A 23411-nucleotide genomic window follows, 5' to 3' on the forward strand; every position below is an offset into this window, starting at 1 on the left:
AGAATCTCGGATTATTTTTGCTATCTTCAATCAGGGTGGAGAGATGACTGATCTCCTGGCTCTCCTTCCGTGCTGTTTGAAAGACTATCGATGTCGTTTGACGCTATTTACGTTGTAATTGTCGAGTGGTCAGTCTTAAGGTGTGTGTGATGGTTATACCAGGTTGCTAACTTTTTCTCTCGAATCATTTTTCTTTTAAGTGGAGATACCTTATCTAGCATGTAGCGGAACATTGACTCTAAGCATTCAGTCACCTGATCGAGTTCTTTGGGATCGGACGGTGATTCAATCACAGCGGATATCTCTGGGAGATTATTGGAAAACGTTGTGCAGTAGCTGACGTGAACGTACGTTTGACACGGTAGCGTGGCGAGGTGCAAATAATCTAATCAATACCCAATTTAAACGAGATGAGATAATGATCTGAGATAGCTCCAGACTGCGGGAATGTGATTATTTTTCAATATTTAATCCATATTTCTTTTAAACACATTATATTAAACTCCTGGTCAGTAATGGTTTCATTAGCAATAAGTGCTTTAGACGTAAGAGATCTAATATTTAACAGTCCTAGCTTCAGATCAAAGGTGCTGGCTGTGCATTCGGTAAGATCTGATTTTATGTTAATTAGGTTACTAAAACAAACTTTCTGAATATTTCTACATTTTTGTTTAGCTCGGGGAACTGATGGCTGCTAGCAGATAGTCAGTTTAACCTGACTTGTTTTAGCTCTGGATTGTCTATGATTAACTAGCCCTGTTCTGAGACTATGGGCTATGCTGGAGGCCATAAGAGCAGCACCTTCCCGAGTGGGATGGATACCGTCCCGCCCTAACGGGCCAGTCTTAACCTCGGAACTAGTCCAATTATCTATAGGGGCAGATCTTCCCCTTTTAACAGCACAACAACACTAAGAATACTGCCAAAGCTCCACCTAAAACAAAGGTTCAAATCCAAGAACATGGTCCTGTCGAAGCCCAGAACTCAACCCACTGGCAACACTGGCAAATTGCTGTTCACCAACAGCGGTCTCCATCCAGTCTGACAGGGTTTAGTCAAGTGGAGGCACTGGGGCTGGGGATCGAACCACCAACCCTGTGATTAGTGGAAAATCAGCTCTACCACCTGAGCCACAGCCAACACAAGTACACCAAGAACCTACACACACCAACACAAGTACACCAAGAACATACACACACCAACGCAAGTACACCAAGAACCTACACACACCAACGCAAGTACACCAAGAACCTACACACACCAACACAAGTACACCAAGAACCTACACACACCAACGCAAGTACACCAAGTGCCTACACACACCAACGCAAGTACACCAAGAACCTACACACACCAACACAAGTACACCAAGAACCTACACACACCAACGCAAGTACACCAAGTGCCTACACACACCAACGCAAGTACACCAAGAAACTACACACACCAACGCAAGTACACCAAGAAACTACACACACCAACGCAAGTACACCAAGTGCCTACACACACCAACGCAAGTACACCAAGAACCTACACACACCAACGCAAGTACACCAAGAACCTACACACACCAACGCAAGTACACCAAGAAACAATACACACCAACGCAAGTACACCAAGTGCCTACACACACCAACGCAAGTACACCAAGAACCTACACACACCAACGCAAGTACACCAAGAAACAATACACACCAACGCAAGTACACCAAGTGCCTACACACACCAACGCAAGTACACCAAGAAACAATACACACCAACGCAAGTACACCAAGAAACAATACACACCAACGCAAGTACACCAAGTGCCTACACACACCAACGCAAGTACACCAAGAACCTACACACACCAACGCAAGTACACCAAGAACCTACACACACCAACGCAAGTACACCAAGAACCTACACACACCAACGCAAGTACACCAAGAAACAATACACACCAACGCAAGTACACCAAGTGCCTACACACACCAACGCAAGTACACCAAGAACCTACACACACCAACGCAAGTACACCAAGAAACAATACACACCAACGCAAGTACACCAAGTGCCTACACACACCAAAGCAAGTACACCAAGAAACAATACACACCAACGCAAGTACACCAAGAAACAATACACACCAACGCAAGTACACCAAGTGCCTACACACACCAACGCAAGTACACCAAGAACCTACACACACCAACGCAAGTACACCAAGAAACAATACACACCAACGCAAGTACACCAAGTGCCTACACACACCAACGCAAGTACACCAAGAACCAACACACACCAACGCAAGTACACCAAGAAACAATACACACCAACGCAAGTACACCAAGTGCCTACACACACCAACGCAAGTACACCAAGAACCTACACACACCAACGCAAGTACACCAAGAAACAATACACACCAACGCAAGTACACCAAGTGCCTACACACACCAACGCAAGTACACCAAGAACCTACACACACCAACGCAAGTACACCAAGAACCAACACACACCAACACAAGTACACCAAGAAACTATTAAATTTTTGGATAACCCATTGTTCCCCATTAGGGTGCTGTGATGAGTATACATCGCTTTGTCGCTATAAAGTGAACTGTACAGTCTTATCAGAGGAACATTCAGGAACTTACTGCCAGTGGCAAGAATGTAGAAGATGAAGTCACATTGAATCTCCTTCAATGTGACTGAAGTTCTTTTCATGTTGGTCAGGCTTTCCCCCTGCCTTGGTCATAACCTTTTTGAAGGCATTGTGGCATATGATCTTAACCTGTACAAAGATTCCTTGCTAAATCAAGAGGAATGCTTCACTTTCACAGAGCTTAATCGCTGTGTTAAACAGTTAGAATACTCTGGAAATGATGCTGCAAATCAACTAGCTGAGATTTACTCTGGGGATGAGAAGCTTTGCGGTCACGCTGTTCAGAACCGGTGTCTGCTACCGGTTGTTGTCGGACACAGGATTAAGAATACAGAATCAGCCGTGTGGCAGCTTGTTCTACTCCTCAGACGTGTTGTAGATCTAGTATGTGCACCAGCGATACTGGTAGATCAGGTCTGTTATCTGGAAGTGCTCATTGAAGAGTACGTTCATTTTAGTCATGTGACTTTCCCTTCTGAACCTCTCAAACCTAAACGTCGCTATTTGTGCCATTACCCAGAGCAGATGACACAATTTGGACCCACTCATTCGAACTTAATAACTGTGCGGTTTGAGAGCAAGCACACCTATTTCGAGCAATGTGCTAGAAAAGTGCAGAAACTTGCAGAACAGCACCAGCTTCTCCAGGCCTATTGAAGTGCTGGAAACCTACTTCAGCTTTCTGAACAAGATGAGAAGGGCTCTGAATTTTATTCTGACGATTATAATGGAGTGATTTTCAGACAGGGAATACTTTAGAAGCTACTGAAATCACTTTGAATGGAACAAAGTACAATAAAGGCGGGGTTGTTCTTCTGGCCAGTAATGATGACGGCTTGGAGGTCGGCAAAATGAAACAAATTCTCGTATACCAGAACTCCGTGGTTTATTTTGTGTCCGAGACAGCTGTGCGGTTAGTGGATTTTTGGGGTGTACTGCACAACAGATGAGGACCCAGGATTTGTCTGTGCACTTCAAGATGAGCTATTAGATTATTATCCTCTCTAGGAGTACAAAACGTGTTACACCACTCGTTTCCATCTTTTTAAGGTATGTCCAATTTCAAGGAGATAAAACTCGCCATCTGCTCCTCATTACCCCTGATGAAACACTCCAAAAAGGTGATCCATGGGCTTACTTCGATTAGTGTTTAAACAAAATCTGACCTCCACTTTGTGAAGGAAGAAGACCTCATGGAATACCTCAGGCTTATCCAATGTCGCAAACTATTAAATACACGGAAATGTAAAGGTGTTTCAGTTTCAGTATTTGCTCTTCTGAAATGTCCTTGCTACTAATGGGCATTTGAAAATAGTTTCCATGTTCACTTTTCTATTGGTTATTTGTGTTAGAACAACGCTCAAGTCGAGTCCTCTCTGATGCATCATGCCCACAATCATAGAGTCTTTCAAGTTCTTCAGGTTCTACACCATCTCGTTCCCCTGCTTGCTCCTCAGCATCTTCTGCCTGGGCTGATAACTTTAAGGTGCCTTGTGAAGTTATGCCTCCTGGTATTCAGTTGGCCATCGCAAACGACAAAAAAAGACCATCGTCAGCCGATCGAAGGCAACTGGTAAGGATGGTAGGGGAGAAAATGCAAAAACATGACATCAACCTATCAAGGGCACAGTGTCAGATTGTAGTCAAGAACATTGCTAAACAGCACCCGGACAGCTTTGCTGATGTTTTGGCTGATGGAACGAAAATAGGTAGTGCGTATGGCTCTTTGCTCCTGCAAGTTAAAACTTGTGTTGAACATGTAAATAGAAAGAACATAGTGGCTCGTGAGAGAAAAAAAAATGCCTTTGATCCTCAGGTGGAACCAGAGCTCAAGATCAGTATGGTTGTGTCAGTAGGCAGCCAGAGGAGCTTCCTGCAGGAGAATGTGATGAGGCTTTAGAAGAAAAGTGCAAGCATTCATTAGTGCTTCATTCTACCGAAGGACTGTCTGGAGCCGATAGAGGAGTGCTTCACAAGTCGATGGAGGTCACTGTGATATAAATGCCACTCCACCACCGTCACTGTCTGAACTAAAGAACTCATGGCCTTACCTGCTTTTTCTCAAAGGGATCTCCTTACACTTGCATTTGCTTAGAGACATCTCTTTGTTCCAAAGAATCATGAAGAGCATGATAAACCAAAGCCAAAAAGCAATGAGGAGTTTTTCCTTGCCACCGTCGCCACTCAGTGGCTTGCTCAGTTGGGATAAATTTGCACCTTTAATATCTGTATACCATGTTGATATTTCTGTAAAGCTGCTTTGAGACAATGTCTATTGTAAAAAGCGCTATACAAATAAATAAAATAAATAAATAAATGAGGTGAATGCCATTCTGTCAAGGTTGCAAGAGGAGAATTCTCTGGCCATTTTAAAGAGAGAACAAAGGCCCTTCTAACCAGAGCTGATGTAAGTAACATCACTTGATTTTTCATGTCTGTTTTACAGGTTTGAATGAATGCAAAATGAAGATTTTTTAGGTAGCAGCACCCGCAACAGATATGGAAAGAGATGGATTACCGGATTCACCCAGTTTGATCATCCAAGGCAGTTTGCTTTACTCTGTATCTCTCATTCCTTGCTTTCTAGTTCTGTACATCCATACCTCTTTTCCCCTACTTTTTTATTTCACTTTTACCATCTGTTTAAATCTATTTCTGTTTTTTGTTTGTTGTCTGCCCCCACTGTGCCTTGTATTCTATCTCACAATTCTATTCTCACTCCTATATTCCTGCCATAGTTAACTCTATCTCTCTGTGCCCCATCACTGTCAGTGTCTCTCAACCTTTCTCCTTCTCCTTAGTTAACTAACACTGACAGTAATCTTCAATATAACAAATATTCGTAACAATAACACGGTGCATTAGTGGTTAGCATGTTTGCACATTCCTGCCGCTGCTCTGTGTGTGTGGAGTTTGCATGTTCTCCCCGTGCTGCGGAGGTTTCCTCCGGGTACTCCGGTTTCCTCCCCCAGTCCAAAGACATGCATGGTAGGCTGATTGGCGTGTCCAAAGTGTCCGTAGTGTATGAATGGGTGTGTGAGTGTGTATGTGATTGTGCCCTGCGATGGATTGGCACCCTGTCCAGGGTGTACCCCGCCTTGTGCCCCATGCTCCCTGGAATAGACTCCAGGTTCCCCGTGACCGTGAAGGATAAGCGGTAGAAGATGGATGGATGGATGGAACACTATTAGTTAACATGAGCTATTCATGAGCAATACTTTTATTAAATTAAATGTGCTTTTCCATTTTTTTATAGGTGAATCAATGACACCATGCAGGTGGATGGGTCGAATGAACCCCACTCAGAATGAGCTTATATTGCCATAAACAATGTTTGAGATTCCAGGTTTTTATTAGGATTAGATATTTTGTGAAAAAATATTCACAAACAGGGAAAAGGAACCTCTTGTGAATTTTAATCAGGCAGGAAGTTAATATTGCTGAGTTTCCAGCGAACTATTTTTTATGCGAATTTAAAATTTGGTCTTATGAGGACCATGTACAATTGCTCCGATACAACTTTCCCCAAATATCTTAGGGAATATCTTAAGGGGATCATTCAACCACTCCATCATCACAAGGCAGGCTCCCTTAAGATCATGTGCATGATGCAGTGAGATGATTTGCATTTCCTTTAGCTGAATTTTTAGAAAAACAGCAAGGGCAATTAATTAGTTTGCACTGTACATCAAAGATAAAAGGTGGATATGAAAAGAGAGTTTAGGATTTCAGCTTTTATTTCCTGGTATTTATAGTGCCCTCCAATAACACTGGTACCCTTGGTAAATAAGCAAAGTGGGCTGTGAAAAATTGTCTTTATTGTTTAATCTTTTGATCTTTTGTTAAAAAATATCTTTATTAAATATAGGTGTACAACAATTATTGGAAGCTTTTGAATCCATATCAGAAAAATATATTTGAAGTATATTCTTTTTTTTAGTACACCTGGGTGACTAGGAACAGGAAATTTTTCAACCATGACTTCCTGTTTCACAGGGGTATAAATAAGAGGTGACACATAGGCCAAATTCCCCTACTCATTCATAACAATATCTATATCGTCTCAACGCACTGTGAAGAGGACGGTTCGAGTGGATAAAAATCTCCAAGGATCACAGCTGGAGAACTGCAGAAGTTAGTCGTGTCTTGGGGTCAGAAAGTCTCCAAAACTACAATCTGAAGTCACCTACATCACCACAAGCTGTTTGGAAGGGTTTCAAGAAAAAAGCCTCTACTCTCATCCAAAAACAAACTCGAGCGTCTTCAGTGTGCCAGACACTACTGGAACTTCAAATGGGATCGGGTTCTACGGTCAGATGAAACCAGAATAGAGCTTTTTGGTAATAAACACCAGAGGTGGTTTTGGAGCACACAGAGAGGTAGCCGTATGGAAAAGTCCCTCATGCCCACGGTTAAATATGGAGGTGGATCTTTAATGTTTTGGGGCTGTTTTTCTGCCAGAGGACCTGGACATTTTGTTAGGATACATGGCATCATGGACTCTATCAAATATCAACAGAGATTAAATGATCAGCTTGTATGATGTTGACTTCTCAGACCGCAAAACACGATTCCACTGTGCTACTGTCCATCTCAGATGAGACCGAGCCCAGAGAAGTGGGCGGAGCTTCTGGACAGTGTTGACGTATGACTTCTGCTTTGCAGAGTAAAGCTTTAACTTGCATCTGTGGATGCAGCGGCGAATGGTGTCGACTGACAAAGGTTTACCAAAGTATTCCCAAGCCCATGTCAGGATCTCATCACAGACTCATGACGGTTTTTAAGACAGTGACGTCTGAGGGATCGGAGATCACGCGCATTCAGACACCTGTTTCACATCACCTTCATATTTCAGCTCGTCACATCGCTATTAGTCCTAAATTGCCCCGTCCCAACTTTTTTGGAACGTGTCGCATGCACCAATTTCAAAATAAACATTTATGTTCAAAAAAAACTATGCCGTTGACTATGTAAAACATCAAATACCTCGTCTTTATACATTTTTTTGTTTAATTACAAGTCCAAGTACATTTACAAATCACTCCTCTTTGTTTTTAGTAGAATATGGTTTAGATGTTTCATTTTATTTTGGGGTATTTTCTGAGAAAAAAAATTCTAATAATATTATTAAAATAATAATGAAAAAATAAAAAAGATTAATAAGGTAACAGTTAAAAAAAAATAAGTAATCGATATTTGTGAGTTTAGTGAAAATAAGTTTAATTTATTTTACATTCTTCTCAAATTTCCTGTTTGTAAATAAAATTCTGAAAATGCTTTGAGGCACGTAAAAGCAGGAGTAAAGCTAAGTTACGTATATGTCAGTGGGAAACGCAATTCCCTTCACCGTATATTCAAGTATTATTCACATGTGTGTGTGTTAAATATGTAACTTTTTTTCCTCCTTTGTCTTGGCCAGTGTTTATAATCAGCCAGTGTTTACAATCAGATATCTGAGTAAAACATTCATGCTGATCATAGTAATAAATCCAAACCTCCACAATACTGCATTGTTTCTTTGTAGACGTTATATCCTGATAAGAAATCCAATTAGGCCGAGGTCTCATTTCCGTCCACCGTTACCCAGTGCGTGGTCACGAACGATAAGCCGCAGTGATAGAAACGCGCCGCGGTTGTGGCCGAGAGCAGAAATTAGTGCAGTCATGCCTGATTTTTAAAAAAGTTTTGATTTTTACTTTTCAGTGAAATGTTCGTGTGGAGATTGTACAGGGTCAGCATTAGATCTGTTAAAATTAACGAGAAAAATATGACACGTTATGGACTGTCAGTGATGTCCAAATTAATTGAAATTATTCTGTTTTATTTGTAATATTTGTTGTGATTTTATTTTATTTTGAGGTGAGCGTCGTGCGGTAATGTTGCCGTTCCAAGCGTAATTCCATTGGATTTATTGAGAGTCTTGATAGCAAATGACACATAAAACTGATATTTTGTAGTAATTTTCACATATTAAATGAACAAAAAACAGATCATCCACATGGAAAAAGTAAGTACACCCCTACATTTATCACACCTTCAAATCCATAAAAGGTGTTCAAGATTGGGTGCCAGTGATTAGTACCTGCTTAGGGAGTGCAGGTGTTATTTAGACCTCTCTCGCATCTAATGTCTGGTGTTACAACTACAGTTTGTCAATGAGCATACAGGAAAAGACCAGGCCTTTTGGAATAATGTGCCCTGGACAGACGAATCAAAGATAGAGTTGTTTGGACACAGTAACAGCAGACATGTTTGGCGCAGACCAAAGACAGCTTTTCAGGAGAAGCACCTCATACCAACTGTGAAGCACGGTGGTGGGAATGTTACGGTTTGGGGTTGCATCGCTGCATCAGGGACTGGACAGCTTGCATTCATTCATTCAACTACGAATTCTGCATCACATCAAAGAGCGCTTGAAGATAGCGTGAGGCACCTAAGCACACTTGCAAATCCAGTTGAATCCCATTAAAATGTTATGCACTGTAAAACCGGATAGTTCATTTAACTCAAAAAATTTGAGGAAACTAATTACCTCCAAATTTTTAAGTTGATAAATCAATTTCTTTAAGCCAAAATACACGTAAATATAACAAAAATTTTACTGAAAATTTGTGATTTAAAAAATTTTGAGGTAATTAGTTTCCTCGAAATTTTTGAGTTAAATGAACTTATCCGGTTTTACAGTGTTGTGGAGATTTAAAACGTGGCAGTACATGCCAGAAAACCCTCAAACGTCTTGCAACTGATAGAATATCGCATGGAAGAGTGGTTAAAAATTCCAGGAAGCCTGGTGGACAATTATACAAAACTCCCACAAGACGTTATTTCTGCTAAAGGGGGCAATACTAGCTTCTGAGGTCAAGGGTGTGCTTACTTTTTCCACAGAAGACTATCACTATCATATCCAATGACATTTCTGTTGAATAAATGATTGAAAACGCTAATTTTCCATGTAGTCTTGTTCAAGTAGATCGCCTTCATTAATAGCCGCTGTTTCAAAGAGGATCAAATGTTTGCTTGTCCAAATAGGTCAAAAAAGCCAACCATTTCCATGGGGTGTACTTATTTTTTCACACGACTGTACGATCAAATCCTGTCGGATGTGCAGCTCAAAGTTGATCGGATTCGGTCGCATCGTCAAACATTTAAGAATCGGCATTGTATTGTATCATTACACCTCTAAGTTTCTATGTGGTCCATGCGCGCACACACACACACACACACACACACACACACACACACACACCAAAGAAACACCGCTAAAGTTTTCAGCTAGCACGTTTGACAGAGCTGCTGCTTACACTTTCAATGTTTTAAAAAGACTTTAATCACACAGGCGTGACTTGGTATTTTGGCCACATTTTTAACACTCTTCTGAATTTCCTTCATTGTCTCTTGAGTGTGTGTAAGTGTGTGTGTGTGTGTGTGTACTTGAATGACAAAAACCTCCACTCTGTTATTACACAGATAAGACTGTAAGCTTTCTAGTGACACCAAAATAATTTGTCTGTCTTCTCTGAATATGAAGCGTTACGGTTCAGTTACAGTGACACTGAATGTTTTATACGCAGAGCTGTGAATCACACAGACTAAGCTACAGGACTTGCATGAACAACCTTTCATGCAGTTTGGTATATTCCATCAGCAGACTTTCTGCTGTAAATGTTGTGATTAATACACCGCTGTTCGTCTGTGTTTTGACTCCGAATCATCGAGTGGAATCGATTCTTTTGGTTCAGTTGCTAGTCAGGTCGGTTTATTTTCACGCCGCACGTGCTCGTACAACTCTCATTCGACGGTCAGAACTACAGCGATGGGGCGGGGGGGGGGGGGGGGGGGGTTAAACAAACCATTCCCAAATGTGTGTAGAAATCACAAAAATTCCTAAAGCATGGAGAACATGGAGCGAGTGCTGGGAAAATAACACTAATTTGTTTCACATCCAGTATTTTATTCGTTTGTCCAAATCTCCAGGACACGCGGCGTTTCCGCGGTCCCATTTATTTTTATTAAAAGGAAAGATGTCCATGACGATCCATGCAAATAAGCTCCGGGAACTCAGGCGTGACAAATCCGAGAAGTGTTCAATCTGCCCCGTCATAGGAGTATGTGCTGATGCATGACCTGTACCAGGTGAGGCTGACTTCGGTGTATGAGTTATTACCGTTCACACCACAGTGAGCCGTGTCATCAGAACAGAGGTAGCAAAACAAATCAAGGTGTGCAAGCAAGCTGTGGAAGATCTGTGGTTTAACTCCATATATTTGCTTCAGTGAGAACATAAAACCCATAAAAGTGTCAGTTATAGAATTATGAAATGCTTTTTATCAAGCTTAGAGGAGGAAAGCCCATCGTTCTTTCACTGAACAAGAACACCGAACAGACGGAGAAATGGTTTCATAATCGTTTATTTTATACAATATCACGATAATATTGTAAGCTGTGATCGAAAAAATGTTTAGTAATTATCATCATATTAAACTGTAATCCTTTATTCTTTATACTGCATGACATGTGAGGGTTTATTTTAGTCTTAATCACTAAAAAAAATATATATCATGAGTAAAAAAAGGGAAAAATGTATACATGAAATAATAATAATAATAATAATAATAATAATAATAATAATAATAATTTACAAAATAAATAAATAAACATTCCAATATCCCAAAAAAGTTAACATTTGTAAAATATTTACCAAAAATGATAGAAAACATCATTTAAAACATTTAAGACTGTTGCTCAGTGGAGTCCGGCACCAATTTTTTAATTATTATTATTATTTATTTATTTTTTACATTTTTTTTTGTTATATTTTTGTTGTGTAATGTAGAAAGGTAGTAAAGTAGCAGCTACAGGAGTTTATGTTAAATTACAGTAATGCTCTAAACTAACTGAAGATGATTTACATCTTTTCTATATATATATTATACAATAATAAACTTTAAATAGACTGTCCATGAGTACTGACGCTACGCATGAAAGGGTTTAATATCACAATTTAAAAAACAGTCAAAAATCAAACATAAACCTGTATCGGAATTAAAACAATAAAGATTACAATTTTAATTAATTAATAGTTAAAGGTATGGCCAGAGCCGTATCTCCCTTCAGTTCTCATCTGGTTTTCCACTGAAGATAAGCAGGGTTGAGTGTGGTTAGTACCTGGATGGGAGACCTCCTGGGGAAAACTAAGGTTGCTGCTGGGAGTGGTATTAGTGAGGCCAGCAGGGGGCGCTCACCATGTGGTCTGTGTGGGGTTCTAATGCCTCTGTATAGTGACGGGGACACCATACTGTAAAAACAGCACTGTATTTCGGACGAGACGTTAAAGCGAGGTTCTGACTCTCTGTGGTCGTTAAAAATCCCAGGACGCTTATTGTAAACGAGTAGGGGTATAACCCCGGTGTCCTGGCGAAATTCCCCCACTGACCCTCATCAATCACGACCCCCTAATAATCCCCATCTCTCCATCCAGGTGGAAGCTACACCCTAGTGGTGGCTGATGAGCCCCCCCCCCCCCCCCCCCCCACTATGTAAAGCGCTTTGAGTGTCTAGAAAAAAAAAGTGCTAAATAAATGTAAGGAATTATTATTATTATTATTATTATCATTATCATTAAGGTAGCTTGTGCATTCATTTAAAACAAACAGAACATGCATACCTGAAGAAGAAGAAGAAGAAGAAGAAGAAGGGCGAAAAAAGGAACTATCAAAACTAGCAAAGAATTCTCCGCATTCAAATCCGCATCGTACGTGGGAATCATTCCGTGCCTTCGGTGCTATGCTAATCCACTAACGAGATGCTGATGTCTAGCGTTCATTTACATGGGTGCATGACTCACTGGCATTACAGAGGGTAAATAACAATTACGCTGATGCTGCCCTTGCTAATTCAACACCTTGCAAAATTACAGCAATTTAATAAGATGCGTAAATTAATCAGTGCTGTGGGGAAACTTCACTCGCGCTGAACAACAGGATTGCAGAAAGTATCCTATAGAATATTCTAGTGTTAACTGATTACAGATGACTTATCTGTCCTTTATTTCCTTTATCTGTCTCTTGTCTAGTTCAGTTGGCGTATTTTTGACGTCTCTTTACAGAAAACTAATCGATGGGTTTTTAAATCTGTTTATAAAGTGGAGCGTCCACTGGACAAGTCCCTGTGTTGCTATAGAAACGGTAGCATACAGTATCGGAACGAGTGCATTAATGTAAACCTGTGATCTGAAGTTGCGCGGCTGTCAGCGTTTTGACCTTTAATGTTGATCTGCCATGGTGTATCACATCCGCTCGTGCACTGATCCATACAGACCACCCGAGTATGACGTACCTGTGTATCTTAGACTGTATATCTGACACGTGAGTCACTCTGCGTCTCATCATCGTACTGCGTTCCATCGTATCCATCGCCGATGCGGTGTCTTTCCTTTAAAAAAAAAAAAAACAAGCGTAACTGAAATATGTGAACAGCGTATTTCCACAGTATTTCCTTCTGTGTAAATGTACAGCAGAGCTGTCTACAAATCAGAATAAATAGATTGAATTTAGATCCAGGAATGAAATCAGGGCTAACTAGGGTCTGTCACTGAAGCTTCCAGTTACTTTCGGCTGTTAGCATCAGTAGCTTGCCGAGCAGAATGGTACAAGGCTGACAGTTATGCTAATTACAGTACCTAGCTAGCAGAATCAAAGTACCACTGGCTAACTTTAAGAGGAGTCTTAAGCATTCACCCAACACCCCCGCCCCCTTCAAACTTTGGAAGATATTAACCATAGGGACATGGGGATCACTTAAATTGCGAACTCAGTGTGACCAAATTCCCAGAGAATGCTTGGTTTTTTAACACTAGCCTGCAGCTAAGGGAAATTTAGACGACAGTCCCCTCTAAAAGTATTGGAACAGCCAATCCTTTTCTTTGTGCTATACACTGAAGTCATTTACAGTGCATCCGGAAAGTATTCCCAGCGCTTCACTTTCCCCACATTTTGTTATGTTCCAGCCTTATTCCAAAATGGATTCAATTCATTATTTCCCTCAAAATTCTACAAACAATACCCCATAATGACAACGTGAAAGAAGTTTGTTTGAAATCTTTTCAAATTTATTAAAAATAAAAAACAAAAATCGGGCGAGAAGGGCCTTAGTCATCATCTGTGGAACATGGTGGAGGTAGTGTCATGGCTTGGGCTTGCATGGCTGCTTCTGGAACGTTCTCACTCAGCTTTATTGATGATGGAACTCATGATGGTAGCAGCAGAATGAATTCAGAACTTTACAGGAACATTCCGTCTGACAATTTACAGAGAAATGCATCCAAATGAATCAGGAGGAACTTCATCATGCAGCAAGACAACGATCCAAAACACACTTCCACCTCAACACAGGACCTCATCAGGGAGGAAATGCGGAAGGTTTTAGACTGGACAAGTCAGCCACCAGATCTTAACCCAGTCGAGCAGCATTTCACCTCCTGAAGAGGAGACTGAAGGGAGAAACAATAAGTAAATAACTTAAATAAGGTGCAGTAAAAGCCTGGAAGAGCATCACAAAAGAAGAATGCAACAGTTTGTTGACGTCAGTGAGTCTCCAGCTTATTGCAAGCAGGAGATATGCAGCTAAATATTAAATGTTATTACTTTAAGACTATCTGTTCTAATCTATCATCTATCATATTCAGTGTACAGCAAAAGCATTGCGCATGCCGTTCCAATACTTTTGGAGGGGATTGTATTCTATATGATATCCAAATAGATCACTTTTTGACCTAACTCCTGTGTGGGTCTCGTTCCTGGCTAACTCTTAGGGCTCCATTTACTCATCCCACTCCACCTTACCTTTACTTACACTGTGCAGCCTAACCCTAGACTGGGTCATAAGACTGTTAAAAAAGAAATGCATCAACATATGGTCTCGGATCATGGCTCTCAGGCCATTTCATTCTTACTTTTAAAATTCCCACACTTGAACCATCTAATTACAGACCCTGGAGCATGCCGTTCTCACAAAGCTGTCTTCATGCCAATCAGTCTGGTTACTGGGCTAAGTGGCCCTTGTTAAGGCTCTACACAAACCCAGAGAGAATTTTGTCTTCTGTCCTACTACTCCTCCTTAACCCGTCTTCAACCCTCGACACTCTGACTTACCAAATCCTCATTTCTACTCTTGGTGATTGGGGGGTTAGGATCCACACTCTGACCTACTTCTCATCACTCCGATGGGATGTATCCGTCGCTTGGAGTGGTTCAGATTCTTCACCTCACAGTCTTACTGCTAGAGTCCCTCAGGGGTCAGTACTCTGTCCACTCTTGTTCTTCCTGTATATTAAATCTCTGGGCTCATTGATAAGATCCCATGGGTTATTCGATCAATTGTATGCTGATGAAACACAGCTTCACTTCTCTTTTCCTTGATCCACCTCGCACGACTCTCAGAAGACCTCAGACTGCCTTTCAGACATCTCTGGATGAAGACCAATCATCAGGAGCTTAAGCTTGGCAAAACTGATTTAATTTGGTTTGATTGGCATACCAGTGAAGAACTCCCCTCTGTGCTGAGCCTGTCAATCACAAGCAGCCTAAAAATCTTGGTGTGATTTTAGACAATGGACTTAAGTGCTCCAGTCACAACTCATCAACCTCCAGAACTGGTGGTTAACTACAGAAATCTGAAGTTCCTGCAAATGTGCTTATAAAAAAACCCTACATATATAATTAAGGTTTCTTTAATTATTATTTATTTATTTATTTATTTATTTATTTATTTATTTCCTCTGATGAAGTTTCTAAACTTTGTTACATTTTGAAATACAGTAAGTTTCAGCAGACATGTTTGGAGTGTTTATAATAATAGGTTAATTAGGCAAGATTTTACTGAGGAAACTAGGTCAGGTATCATCAAATGAATTAAAATAACATTTTAGTTAGATAATTATAAGTAAACGTGGAACAACTTTCAAAGAAAGAACAAGAGAGAATATAGAAATAATGTTGGGGTTTTTTTTCACTTGTTAAACAACATTTTAAAAAAAGTGCTTTACAGACAGTAAATAATTCCTAAAACTAAAACAGTGGAGTGTAGGGAAATGAAATGAAATCCCTCGGTTTATAAAACACCGTATATAGCAGAAAAAAGAAAGAAAACATATGCTCAAAAAACTCAAATAAGATCAAGTAGATCAATAAAATAAAATAAAATAATCAAGAACTCCGGTTTCCTCCCCCAGTCCAAAGACAGTAGGCTGGTAGGTTGATTGGCGTGTCCAAAGTGTCCGTAGTGTATGAATGTGTGTGTGAGTGTGTGTGTGATTGTGACCTGCGACGGATTGGCACCCTGTCCAGGGTGTACCCCGCCTTGTGCCCCATGCTCCCTGGGATAGGCTCCAGGTTCCCCGTGACCCTGAAAAGGATAAAGCGGTATAGAAGATGGATGGATGGATGGATGGATGCATGAAAATAATCAAGAATAAAAGCTAAGCAGAACACAGAAGTCTTACTTCTCCTTAAATTTACTCAAATCATCAAGAACTCTCGAGATATCATGGAGAAAATTTCGCAAAACTAGGGGCATAATGAGAGGAGACGGCCTCACCCGTCTATAGCAGGGTACTGAATATGACCAGCATGTTCTAGCTGATTTGAGAGCTCTGGGTGGAATATATTGAACAATCAGTTCACTGAAACACAATGAAGCAAGTCTATCCATCCATCCATCCATCCATTTTTTATACCGCTTATCCTACAGGGTCACTGTGAGACTTCTCCAGATTCTCTGAGTCTTTTGACGATATGATGTCCTGTAGACGATGAGATATTTATAGTCTTCGCAATTTTACGTTGAGGAACATTGTTCTGAAATGGTTCCACAAATTGTAGACGCAGTTTTTCGCAGATTGGTGAACCTCTGCCCATCTTTACTTCTGAAAGACTCCGCCTCTCTAAGATCCTCTTTTTATACCCAATCATCTCACTGACCCGTTCCCAATCAACCTCCAGCTGTTTCTTGTTTACTTTCCTTTAACACTTACTTTTCCAGCTTTTTGTCGCCCCCGTCCCAACTTTTTTGAGACGTGTTGCGGTCAACGAATTCAAAATGATTCGAATCATTTCCTCAGTTTAAACATTCGACATGTTTTCCGTGTTCTCTTGTGTATAACGTACGGGTTTATGAGATTTCCAAATCGCGTCCCGTTTTTATTTACATTTAACACAGCGTCCCAACTTTTTTGGAATTGGGGTCGTATGCATATATACAAATTCCAGGGTTTTGATGCGGTTTATATAGTTTTGATAGTAAGCGATTTCTGTTTAATTATTATTTATTATTAACGGCAAAGATTTAGGGACTCACATCCAGAACTTGATGCAAATAATAATGTTTAAAAAAAACCAAACGGAGTGTGTACAGCAGCGTGTCGCCTGCATACCGCTGGAAGGAAATGTGATTATCCTGCCCAATGGGAGCATACAGTATATACGCCGTCTAAAATTAAACATGGAAGGAAAAGTTTTCATCTATTCCTTAACACGGTCTCTTTATTTAAACGACTTCCTTCAGGCAAGACAATCTCATATACGTAGAATACCTCGGTTTCGTAACAGTACTCACCGCTCTGCTTTTAGACTCCTCCACTGCTCATAACTGCATCCGCGGTTTTATTTATTTATTTATTTATTCGTTAATATTTTACAAAGAAGATGTGTTTATATTCAAATATCTTATTGATTCACTCCGATGTCACTATGACACCTTTTTGCATTTTCTTATTTCTGGGTTGTACTCATTTGTCCTGCACCAGGACACGTCACTGCACTAATGAACTGACGATCCCGGTGGGTCAGAACGCGCTCGTTCTAATACGTTACCGTTTCTATAGCAACAGCTTCATTCACAGGGACTCGTACGCCGGGCGCTCACTATCGCTTACGATAAACAGATTAAAAGCCCAGCATAATTATTGATATTGGGAAGTTTTCTTTAATTTATTCGACATTTATGGAAGGAGTCTCCAGTCCCAGAGCTTTGTATATTATATTATATTCATGGCGTTTGTGACAGGTAAAACGTTAAGTTTTTTCCCGACATCTCATTTTTAGGACAGAGGATTGTACGCTTCTTTCTTCTTCTTTACGTGACATTGTGCAGGTTTTTGTTTTTGTTTTCTTATTAAGTTGAAAAGAGAGTAAAAATAGAGAGACTGTTGAGGGAACAACTGTTTATAGCTGCTATAACGGAAGTGAGAATAGGAACTAACTTGTTTCACAGATGTTCAACATCATTAATTGTAGCCGTAAATGGATAAAAAAAATAGATACTATGCTTGAATAAATAACATCTTGGAATCGTTGGCCAATTGCTGTGACACTGTTGTGGTATCAGAAGCTCCTCTTCACGACACCCCCTCGTCGTCACTCGTTATTTTACTGTACCGGCATGACACGCGCAGCGTTTTATTCCCTACGTGGGAGACGTCATGGTGTGTAACAAGTCAAAAATGCTCCCTTTATTCTAAAATGTCCGTGCTGTAGTAGTTGTTTTTGAACTGGATAATCTTGTGTATATTCAGCGACACTGAAAGCACTTCCTCTCAGTCACATATTTCAACCTGAGGCTCGATGGGCACTGAAAAAAAAACAAAAAAAAAAAACCCCCATCCTAGTTTAAATACTTACTCTCTTTTCATTTCCACTGGATTTGAAAATAATCTTGCAAGAACCTCCAGAGGATGACTAATCATTCCGAGCGCCTTAATTTTTCCTTTCCTGTCTCCTACCTGTGCCTTCCGGTATGAAGAGCCATTTTAAGCTCAATTATTGGATTTTGTTTCTCACTTCTCTTATCCGGCTCTGCGCTGACAGCCGTAGCCGCGGGTCAGATTCTTGCTTTGTGCTCTCTAATAGATCTGATTTCTGACTTCGGCCCGATGGGATCGGAAGATTGATCACGTCGGTCCACCACATGGTGTGGCACTGAGATAGAGTGTGTTCCCGTAGAGGCGTGTGGGAAACAGAAGCGCGCGCACACACACACACACACACACACACACACACACACACAAAATAAAATGTCAAGATGATTCGGCAAGATGATCCAGAAATAGGTCAGTCCTGAAATCCCTATTATATAGGACATATATTACCCCGTTGTCAGGAATATTGGTGCTTCATGATGAGGTGGATAAAAATAGCACATTTACAATGGAGAAGTGCAATGGCATCAATTTTTTTTCTTTTTTTTTTTTTTTAAAAAAACAAGAAGAAAAACATCTCTACAACATTTTTTTCTCCTCCAGCGATCAGAGCGTAAACATCCCCTGGCCTCTTCCCGTATTATCTCTGAGAATAATTCCGATGAAGACTGTGTGAATGTCAGAGCCGCCTGCTCAGGCCAGGCAGGGATCAGCTACTAATGAGCTCCGGCACTCCGACTCGCAACTGAAGCCCTCTCGTCATGGGTCTGGGTCTCACAGGTAACGCTTACAGAAAAGTTCTCCTCAACACAGTAACCCGACAGCAGCACAGAAGCAGCGAGGAACTCTGTCGAGGAGGAACACGGCCACTGAAAGGAAAACGTCAAGGAATTCTGAATAAATTAGGGAGCAGAAAAGAACATCATCATCATAATAATAATAATAATAATAATAATAATAATAATAATAATAATAATAATAATAACAATAATAATTCATACCTGTGGTGGCTGAAAGGATGGTACAGTCAAAAAGTAAAAGAGTAATATAATAATAACAGACATTCATTCTTTGTGAATGTAATTTGTGATATAGAATGCACAACAAAGAAATAAAATAAAAATGAAAGATGAATTGAATATGAAATAAATAAGTGTAAGAAAGTGAATTATATATTTTATAATTAGTGTGTGTACAGAGAGAAAGAGCAAGAGAGAGAGAGAGAGAGAGAGACAGAGAGAGAGAGCAAGAGAGAGTGAGACAGAGAGAGAGAGAGTGACAGAGAGAGAGTGAGACAGAGAGAGTGAGACAGAGAGAGAGAGTGAGACACAGAGAGAGAGAGTGAGAGAGAGTGAGAGAGTGAGACAGAGTGAGAGAGAGAGAGACAGACAGAGAGAGGATCTGTTAAATAAATATATATAAATAAATAATTTTTTAAAAATGTTAGATGTAAAAATCTTAAATATATAACAAATGTAGAGAAATGCACGTGCACGTGCATGTGTGTGTGTGTGACTGAGTGTGTGTGAGTGTGTGTGTGTGTGTCTGTGTGTGTTATGTGTGTGTGTGTGACTGAGTGTGTGTGTGTGTGTGTGTGTGAGTGTGTGTGTGTGTGTGTGTGTGTCTGTGTGTGTGTGTGTGTGTGTGTGTGACTGAGTGTGTGTGTGTGTGCGTGTGTGTGTGTCTGAGTGTGTGTGTGTGTGTGTGTGTGTGTGTGTGTGTGTGTGTACAGCATAAAAATTGAAAGAAACCGTCTTTGTCAGCTATGAGATGGAATAAGCCTTTCTATAAATCCTTAAAGTGTCCTATAAAGTGTCACTTTTTTACATCAACCTGACAAAACAAACAAACAAACAAACAAACATTTTTTTGTTAATTTGACAGTTTGGACTAAGCCATTGTACACATTTCAGTAGCTGAATGTACTTTCGATGGCTGAGTGCGGGTTTTGTGTAGTCCTCTGCACACCACAGCAGTGTCTCTGTGCTAAAAGGACGGGGATCCAGCGCCGCGGGAGGAAACCACACCACGCTAAAGCCCTCGAACAAGACAGACTCTAAACCTCCACTAAATTAAACTCTCTAACAAAAACGGCAGCTGAGCCGGGCAGATTGACTGGCGATTGGAGGATTGATAGAGCCGCTCGTCCTGCTGCGGAGGGGGAAGACGAGTTAAATTGAGGACACAAAGCTAGCCAGATAAGTATGATCTTTGTCCCCCAGTATCCTTCACCGAGACAGACCTCATTCTGTCCGACTCTTCACGGGAAATGAATTCCTCAATAAAACACAACACCTTCCCTCTGCTGACAAAACATCACCTCTCTGCAGCTCCGGATCCATCACATAAACGTTCACTGCCATCTCAGGCACACAAAGATGATGCTCATATTGAGCAACAACAAATAAACCTCAGGCGCTGCATCAAGTGCTGTTTTATTTTCGCTAATAATCCCATATAGTGATCAAAGAATGCATTTAAATGACAAGATCATACTGTGAAATACCGCATCTGGGTTTTACTCCAGCTTGCCTGGAATTCTGGGGAAATATTTACCGTCGAACAGATTCTACTGCAGTAAAGGTCACGGGGAGTCGAGAGCGGAGTTCAGAAAGAGTTAGCATTTGATTCACGAGTCAAGAGATGTGTCATCATATGCACAAGCTCCTTGCACGATGAAATGCGGTGAAATCTCTCACACGAGGTTAATAGTGTGATTAAGGCGTGTACGTGTCTGTAACGCACGTCCATAACGCGACTAAAACGGGAACACTCCACACGTCTTAATTCCATCTGTGTTTACGTCGAGTAGGACTTTAATCAGATTAAGGTCATCGGTAATCTCTGTTTACATGCGAGTTTCTTAATCAGAGTATCGTCTTAATCGGATTCATATCGGATTATTGTCGTCCGTCTAAACGTACTGACTGTGAAAGACCGTGATTGCAATTTTGCCATTTCAAGTAGTTTTCCGCAGGAAAAAAAAAGAGCAAAAAAACTCCGCAAGTCTAAAAACTTCGCAATTTATTTAGAAATCCGCAACAAAATCGATCGTTTTTGCCCGCAACAATCGCAAAAAAAACAAAAAACAAACTCTAAATCCTCTACGGACTGACTTATAGCCAAGTCATGAGAATATAAACAGCTGAAATTCAAGTCATAATGATTAGCTAGTTAGCATTGTTAGCTGCATGGGAGTTAGCTAGCGTCACTATATTTCTATGAAGCTGGTTCATCCGAAGCGTTCATTTCCCTTACGTCGCTAATTCAGCGTCCAACTTCAGTTAAATAAAGTGTATAAAGCGTATAAGATTTGCTGAATGTTGGACGGTAAAAATACCTGAGTTTTTAAAAAGGAAAAGAAAATTTGCTTGATTTATTGGTTTTTAAAAAATAATAAAGACCTTTGAAGAAAATGGCATAATACCTTTATTATTATTGTTGTTGTTGTTGTCAATAATAATAATAATAATAATAATAATAATAATAATAATATTTCCCCTGCATAATTTTAATCCTCTGACCTACAAACCGTCTTATTATCTTTGGTATGTCAGTTATACAGTGTTTTGCATAAGTATTTACCCCCTTTTGTATAGGACCTAATTGTGAATTTCTGTCATGAATCTACAAAAATAGCCCATAATATGATGAGGAATGTTGATGGAGTTTCACCCCCTGTTGCTGTAAAACCCCTGAATTAGTTCTGGTGTAAGTGGTTACCATCAGAAGTCAAACAATTAGCTGTGTGCAGTTTAAGCGTCGCATGATCCTAATTTAAAAACCTCTTCCTGGAAGAACCCGGAGTTCGTTAGCGAGCAATACCTAAGACAAACAGCATCACGAAGAGGACCGAGTCCAAATTTTGAACACCGTTCAATTCGTTTTTAAAACATGTAGAGAACACAGCATGAACACACCTCTGCCTGGAGGAGGAGGAGGTGGTCCACAAAACGTCGGTGAGAAACCAGAGGTCAAAGGTAACGCGAAACATGATGCTACCACCACCACGCTTCATTCTGGGGATTGTGCGTTCAGGTTTGGGATTCTGCCATACGGAGCACTTTATCCCGAGTTCAATTTTAGTCTCGACAGACCGAAGAACCTTTTTCCACACTACTTTAGCACCATAACATCGCATCATGAACATGACATGTGCGAGAGGTCAATCTGAGACGTGATTCCGAGCGTCCCCTCGCTCTGCCGCTCCCGAGGACAGCGGGTGAGTTCGGATGCCTTTGATGATACAAACAGACCGTCAGCACAGCTTTCTCACCACAGAGATCGGCAGGACAGATGGTGTGATGCTGACGGGGCGGAAAACTCATCGTGTACTGATGAGACGTGTCCGTGAGACGCTGAGTGGACATGGTGAGTCACCTCCGCCTGCAGCACACGGCTGTCAGGATGAGCACGTACACAACATCAGCACAGTCCAGTTCAGATGAACAGAACATTGCAGAAATTAGACCGTATTAAACACACACACACACACACACACACACACACACACACACACACACACGCTGAGTATGCCTTAGATCAAATAATAACATAAAAATAACTAAAAGTACTATTTATTTTCGAATCCTTGCTGTGGTAAAATTATATAACACAAAGGGTTGAATCTCCACCTGAACACTTCCCTGTGCACAAAATTAAATACACCTTAAAGCCTTTAATGCAATAAGACTTAATCTACATAATACCGGAAAACAGGAGGAAGTGAACATGATGGTGATGTAAATGAGGTACTTTTACATTTTAATGCGTCTCAAATCAAGAAACATGGACGTAGTAGAGAGCAAATACACAAACGGTGTTTACACGCCTTAAAAAAAAAGAGATATATTTTTAAAAGTAATCAAAATAACTGACATGAACTCAGTAAAATCTGCTCCGTTATAGCGGATTATAATCGTTTATACCACAGGGCTGTTACGTTCTGGATTCTGATTGGTCAGTTGATTCATCCTCTATGACAGCAGCTCTGAGAGTAGCGCAGGTTTATATTAACACGCTCGTTGTAATACGTTACGGTTTCTACGGCAACAGCGCAGTCACAGGGACGCG

General features: G+C 40.6%; 1 pseudogene; it reads left to right on the forward strand.

The window, feature by feature from the left end:
- Nucleotides 1-3443: 3443 nt before the first annotated feature.
- LOC128615117 (uncharacterized) lies at nucleotides 3444-22786 on the forward strand (annotated as a pseudogene).
- The last annotated feature ends 625 nt before the right edge of the window (nucleotides 22787-23411 follow it).

The sequence above is a fragment of the Ictalurus furcatus genome, chromosome 11 (genome assembly GCF_023375685.1).
Source record: "Ictalurus furcatus strain D&B chromosome 11, Billie_1.0, whole genome shotgun sequence".
Lineage (NCBI taxonomy): Eukaryota > Metazoa > Chordata > Actinopteri > Siluriformes > Ictaluridae > Ictalurus > Ictalurus furcatus.